The sequence below is a fragment of the Electrophorus electricus genome, unplaced genomic scaffold, assembly GCF_041902795.1.
Source record: "Electrophorus electricus isolate QZ-2024a unplaced genomic scaffold, ASM4190279v1 Scaffold60, whole genome shotgun sequence".
Taxonomy (NCBI): Eukaryota; Metazoa; Chordata; class Actinopteri; order Gymnotiformes; family Gymnotidae; genus Electrophorus; species Electrophorus electricus.
In genome coordinates, this window is record NW_027658777.1 from 429,862 (window position 1) to 437,226 (window position 7,365).

General features: G+C 41.3%; 1 long non-coding RNA gene across 1 annotated transcript; it reads right to left on the reverse strand.

The window, feature by feature from the left end:
• Nucleotides 1-402: 402 nt before the first annotated feature.
• Nucleotides 403-5,794, reverse strand: LOC145656206 (uncharacterized). Its single transcript, XR_014121882.1, has 5 exons — nt 5,709-5,794; nt 1,628-1,689; nt 847-918; nt 622-720; nt 403-493 (listed from the first exon to the last, which is right to left on the reverse strand). It is a non-coding gene; the product is annotated as an uncharacterized LOC145656206 (long non-coding RNA).
• Between the last annotated feature and the right edge of the window lie 1,571 nt (nt 5,795-7,365).

Below are 7,365 nucleotides of genomic sequence, written 5' to 3' on the forward strand. Positions count from 1 at the left end.
GAATAAAAACTTGTATGCTTCAACAGTATACAGTGGTAGAAATGGTGATCACCTTTAAAAGGATTTCTTACTGTAGGCCTATTATAAACAACATGGAGGAAATTAAAATAAAAATACTTGAGTCAGGTGTCTGTTGAATTCCGAGCGATATATATATAGAGGTTGGAAATTGGTTGTCTAAAAATGAATTGTGATTGTTAAGTCACATAGATGTAAGTGGACATGAAGGGAAAAAATAGTGTGGGTGCCAAGTATGGTGATTGTATTTTTAAAGCTGTAGGAAATGTTACATTCAGAATGTTTGTGAGACAAAAAAAAAAAAAAAGATATAATTACTATCCATGGTATAATTGACTGTGTTGCAGACAACATAGGCAGGGATTAGACTGAAAAATGTCAGAGTATTTTTAATGTTCTTTATTGCTGTCATCAGAGGTTATGCAGCCATATCCTCCCGAGCAAGTACGGCTTCTAATCCTAACAGTTTGGCTGCCTGCAGACACAAATAAAGTGTTGAGCAATATTTAATTACATCTACTTGAAATGCATATTTAATTGCATTGTTAGTATTTATGGAAAACAAGTGTTAGGATTGCTCTGCTCCATTGCAGACTTTCTCACTCTAGCAACTGTGGATTCCATCTCCTCAATCAGTTGGCCCATATCATATTCACAGGAACCATATTCCATCTTTATAAAAGAATTCAGTTTCACCTCCAACTATGAAGAGAAACAGTGTTAAGCAATATTTAATTACATCTACTTGAAATGCATAGTTCATAGCATTGTGAGAATTTATGGAAAACAAGCGTTAGGATTGCTCTGCTCCACTGCAGACTTTCTCACTTTAGCAAACACGGCTTCCAGGTCCTCAATACACTTATCCCTCTCGTTGACATTCATATCTTTAGGTTCCACCTGTAGATATGAGTAGAAATATTGTTGAACAGTATTTAAATACATTTAATTGAAATATGACTTTAATTACATTTTGATACATTTGTAATTTATAATTTGAATTGGACTGGAAAGGAAACAAATACAATTTTTATCGCATAGCCGTAATCACATAGCCTGCAGGCCTAATGATGTAAAAATGTGCCCTCAAACATCAAATGTTCAACAGAAATAACAGGACCTGACACACTAAGGTACCGTAGACCCATTCAAATTGTGCTATTGGAATAATAAATTCCAATGCATTCAGTCATTTTAGCTAGTGTTGATTTTGATTCTCGCCACAATTATACTAATAATCAGTGTTACAACTCAGCATGCAAAGTCACCGAACAGTCGACTGTTAATTCTATAGTAAGGAGAATGTAAAACAAACAAACAAAAAACCCACCAACAGTATTTTTTTTTCCTGTAACTGACAAAGATTGCATATGCTAAATGTATGTGTCCTAAATATATTCTAAATAATTTACATTAGTGTTTTTAATTAATTTCTCGAACATTTGTTGAAATGCATTTGTAATTTATATTCAGAGACATTTCAGTGTACTTAAGTACAAGCATTCAATTAGCATCACTGTTCACCATAGCTGTTTTTCCATTTTTTGTGGCTTTTGTCCATTGCCACAGTATGGCTTTAAATCATTTGTCTTGGTTCTACTTTACTTACTATGGCTGATTGAGTTCTCTGAGTAGTGAAGTCCTTCTTCATTAAACGCTTTGGTCTAGTATCTGTTTAAAAAGTAACAGAAAATGTCTTATTAGCGTTGTATAGATACTTAGAACACTGCTACGTAGATCTCTCTCTCTCAGACAGACACACACACACACACAGTTCATCCAAGAAGTCATCCTCTATTCTGGAAGGGTTCTGGGCTCGTGTTTTTTCGTTTTTCTTTTTCCCATATTTACCAAATATCCCGTGCTTCTCAGAAGGAACATGTTCCTTGCGTCTTGGATTGCAATTGTAACTACCGCACTGACCCATAATAAATTTAGTGTACCCGTTATCTGTGATCTGTAGTCTAAAAATGGGTCACAGAAATTGTTCATTTGAAAAATCTGTTCTTTGACTACATCATAATCGCTTAATTGATGCGGCTGCATTATGACATCACACGCCACCCACTGAAATAAAAGCTGAGGATGTCATTGCAGAGGTAGGAGGAGCCAGAGTAGAATATTAAAGAATATTACATTGCTTGAATAGTGGCTCTGTCTGCCCTGGGGGTATTATTGAAACCCAAAGGCTGAAAGGATGGGGAGAGATAGAGTGAGAGAGAGAGAGAGCGAGCGAGCGAGCATGTGTGAACATATTCTTGTCACGGTACGCCCCCCCCCCCCAAACGTCTCCCCGTGTGTGTTTGCTTGTGTGTGTGTGTGTGTGTTCATCCGTGTGGCCATGCTCCCTTGTGTTTCATGGCTGCCCTTCATTGTGTTGTTATTGTTTGCGTATATAAGTCCTTTGTGTCAACGTTAACGTTGTCAGTGTTTGATCCCACGATAGCCTTAGTGCTACGTTGTCTTCCATGTCTCTAAATAAACATCGTTGTATGCATCATTGCTCCTCTTTTGTATCCTGCCAAGCCTCCCTGTGTTACAATTATGATAAAATTTGATAAAATACTAGATCATAGTTTGCAGTCTGAAGTACTTTTGACCTGCTGAGAGTTAGCCTGATTTGACTTAGCCTGTTCCTAACCTTTGTTTAGTATGTTGCATAAAAGCTCATGGAAATATTTCAGATGTAACATACATGTAACTGACCTAGTAGAGCAAAATTACAGAATTGTAAGGAGGAAGTGACGTTCTTGGGGCATATCATTAAAGGGGGAAATACACACAAGCTGTCTCAAAACCGACCACAAGCCATAATTTCGCTACCTAAACCATAGTGGCATACTCCCCTCTTACTGTTTTAGTCCCACACGCATTACACCGAATACTGCAGGACCAAAGAGTGTCACACTTATCAGCCCAGTGGTAGCTGAGATACCACACCACCCTCTTAGATATGCCTAATATAACTGTCAAAAGGTGTATAACACTGAACCCAGCTACACTCCTTCCTACGGAGGAGGATGGAGATCCACAAGACTGCACAGCAGTCTTAGCTGAAGTATATATACCGCGGGTTGATCTCTTTGAAGAAGCCATAAGTAACCCAGACCTATGCCTCTATGTGGATGGGTCAGCATGCAGGGACGACACAGGGGTCAATAGGGAAGCATACGTGGTAGTAACAGATCATGAAATACTTAAAACAGAAGTATTACCATCCTCCTATTCAGCGCAGGCTGCTGAACTAGTAGCACTGACGGAAGCATGCAAACTAGCTGCAGACAAAACTGTTAATGATTTTGGAGCCATATGGAAACATAGGCAATTCCTGACAAGCTCGGGTAAATATATTAGACATCACCATCTTGCTAGAAGCCATTTCGCTGCCAAAGACAATTGCAGTTGTTAAGTGTGCAGCTCACAGGACTACAGAAGACCAAATCAGCAAGGGGAATACTTTTGCAGATAGAGTAGCAAAGGCAGCTGCAACTAAAACCGCTGTGCAAGAAATACAGGAAACCGCTGCTACCCCGCAGGCCACATTACGGGAAATTCAGTCAGGGGCTACCGCCACTGAAGGCACCAGGTGGAGACAACTAGAACCTCCTGTTAACAACCCACACTGCTGTCAAAATAGAAGGACGAGGAACCTGGGTACATCACACACACTGTAAGAAGGCTCCGACGCCAGCCCCAACTCCAAGCAGCAGCACCCAAACAGACTAGGTCGGAACTGTGTTGAGTAGGGTGTTAAAGGCAAGGCCTACCCTTTCGACACTCGGAACCGTCAAGAGACGGTAGAGAAAATCAGGCACAGCTAACACAGTCAGAACATAGACTGAATATTAATATGGATGAAGAATCCCATGACTTATGAGAAGACTTGTTACCATTTCAGGGTCCCAACGCGACTGAAGCAGAATGATTAGCAGCTAAATGCCAACAAAATACAGCGTGTATGTCAGCCATTGTGCATGCCCAACATATCGAGCAAGAGTATCTGGTGTGCCAGCACACCAGTGTTCCAAGGACTGTAATCCCTCTGAAAAACGCAGACGTAGGAGAAGTGAATATGACAATCTCTATGTGCCAGGTTATTAACCAGACCTCAAACTGTCCCAGTCCCACTAACCCCGCACCACCGAAAATGATGCTGCATGTGGCAGCTAGTAAGGGTGAGATATTTGTATAGCAGATGAAGCAGCAGGTGCCGGAAGTCTGGTCCAGATGCATCGATTATGTGCAGGTGCACAGCAATGGCACTTGCAGTGACTCCAATAGCAGTTCCCTGTGGAATTGCTCCATGACAACCCTGCAGGGGTATTGGAATGTAATGTGGGTCGGTGGTTCGGTGGCCTATGGTGAATTGCCACAGAACTGGACTGGTTGTTGTTATCCAGCTGTAGTGCGCCCAAGGACGCAGGTGTATACACTTCCCCATGCCAAGCAGCACAGGGTGAGGAGAGACATAACCAGCACAGACTATTGTGGTAGAATTCTGAGGGACCCATGGACCACTCCGGGTGAAACCATTGGTTGGTCCCTTTTCCTGGGCGGTGGCACAGTAGCAGCCCTGCAAAAGATCAATGGCTTAGCTTATCAGTTACTGCAAGTAGTTAATGACACCTTAGCAGCAATAGGTGCCTTAAAGATAGAACAACAAGTGATAAGGGCAGCAGTGCTTCAACATAGAATGGTATTAAATCTCCTAACCATGAAGGAAGGAGGAGTGTGCAAAATGATTAACACTTCCTGCTGTTTTTACATTCCAGATCTCAGCGCTAATATTACTGATTATATGAATCATTTGTGATCTGCCTTCACTCCGCAGCCTACAGTTCCAGTAGCGGCTGTAGCGTTGCCCATTCTGCTACTCATTCTTCTTCTTTTTCTTCTTCTTCTGTGTTTACCTCCTTTTTTGTCATTGCGTGTCAGACGTCTTTCTAGTGTGTTCACCATGCCAGCGCTCAGCGGCCATGCCAATGACCAACCGCAGCTCAGTGAAGACATTCTGCTCCCCAAGATGGGCGGTGCTGGTGATCCACATGAAGACATCGTAGTGCTATTTGCTGAATAAATGTGTGATAATGTGTGATATAGGGGGGAAATGTTGTGGAAATTTGCCTTACTTCATTTTGTGGAAATTTACTTTGCTTTATTTTACTTTGCTTTATGTTTCTATAGTCACAGCATAACAGTCTGCAGATAAGCATGTGAGTCAGGTACACCAGCTGCTCACATACCATTCTAACCATAGAGATAGAAGAAGCCTTCAGCGCTCAGGCTAACCAAAACATGAATTAGCAGATACTCTGTAGGAGTCGTTTTTCTTTTTTTTCTCTTTCTTCTGTTCTCTGTATAAGGGGAGGGGGACCGTACTGCGCGTCAGTCCTTTTACTCTGTTATACAGGGGACAGAACTCAATAAACTTTTACTCTTTACTACTCAATGCATAAAGCTGTCTGTGTTTGATGTGCTCTCATTTTCCCACCACATCCATTTAGCAGTACTTCTGAATAACCTGAAATGGCTTAATACAGCTGAGGGGTTGTTTGAAACTGAGTGAAAAGATGTTCAGCAATTTATATATGATAATACAAGGCAGTAAATTAAATTTGGCTGAACTGGACAATAGTACCTGGCATGAAAAGTATGTCGTAGAGAGAGTAACAAAAAACTCAAACTCTCACCTCGCGCTCTGAGATGTCTCCGTCACTGTCTGTAGTGTCCTCTAGGATACTGCTGCCCTCACTAAAGTGTGTCACCCTGACCGGGTCAAACATCTCTTGAACATAATAACTACACAATGGAAAATCAGCTTCAAGTGCTGCACTGAGCAAGAGTGCACTGTAAATGGCCAGATATAAATAGCAATGTCAATAGTTAATTTATATATGCAGTCATGGAACAGGACCTAGCTGTAGAGCACAGCTTTAAGGTGCATATTATGATGTGCTCTTACCAATCATCCTCCTGGCTGTGTCTTGCTCTTTTGGCCAAATGTTTCTCTTCCAAAGCAGACAGACCAGACTTGCTGCATATTACTCCGTGCACTATAAATAAACCACATGTATAATGCCTTGTAAACAATGGAACAAGGGAAATTTGAATTGTGACTACTCTGTTAAAGGAGCGGATAAGGCAACCCACCCAAACCCCCCCGAAAGCTGTTCTGTTATCCCTAATTGCTATGCAATAGTCCTGTGATTAACTCAAAGGCTGGAGAAGTTTCCCCTTTCTCTACTTGAATCCTGAAGGCTGTTCGGTTCTGTCGCCCACAATCCATCCTGTGTAATTAAACATTCACATCATAACTCGACCCCGTGCAATAGGGCAAACTCACTCAGATGGGGGAAAGGATTACAGACTACCTGTACTGCTGCCGCAACTCTGCGGCCATTCCAACAACATCCACATACATTCCAGCAATATCCTATAATAGGACACAGTGGGCTTAAGTACACCCATTTAATAGCATGTTGGACCTTCTTTGGCCTCCAGAACTGCAGCAATTCTTTCTGGCATAGTTTCCACTATGTGCTGAAAATACTCTGCAGGAATCTTGGTCCAATCTTCATAGGATATTTTCTCTGAAATTACATGGAGGGACTGACATGTTCTAAACTGCCTGTTATACTCTTACAGCCGCTTTGAAATACAAAAAAAACATATTTATCTTCCACTCCACTCAAGGATGGCCACACTTGGAATTTCCCTTGGCACATTTAAAACATTGTGTGAGCCAGATAGCTTCTGTTTTCAACCTTCCAATGCTCTGAGTATTAGTGTTCCATGCATATGAGATGCTTTAACACGTCCATGCATGTTGTAAAGAAACACAGTGCAAGCAGTATTAATGAAAGTGCATCTCTACCTCAAACTCACCAGTGTAACAATTACAGTTTGTGAAATCTAATTTTAAATGGCGATCAGCCTTCTTAACAAATCTCCAATAACAAATAAGCAGAACTCACCTTGTTAAGTGTTTGTGTTTGTGTGTGTGTGTGTGTGTGTGTGTGTGTGTGTAGTTTTAAGCATAGCAAGGCACTTCAGGGTTGCCAGGTGGAGCCTTCCTGAAGACCCTGATACTGAAACAGCATTAAAAGCTGCAATGGCACTGTAGTTGTATTTATCTGCACTAATACAGCTTTGAACTATTGCACTCTTACATACAGTAAGTTTCTGTGTACCGGTGTACATTTCTGTGTACCTTTAGTAAATAAAGGGATTCTATTCTAATATTACAAGTGCTAGAAGTGCTGAAACTCCAAACAGTGAAGAAACCAGTGGAGCTTAATGACTGGTCAGATGAAGAGAGTGAAGTGAGGAGTTTCCTTCAGTGTCTGC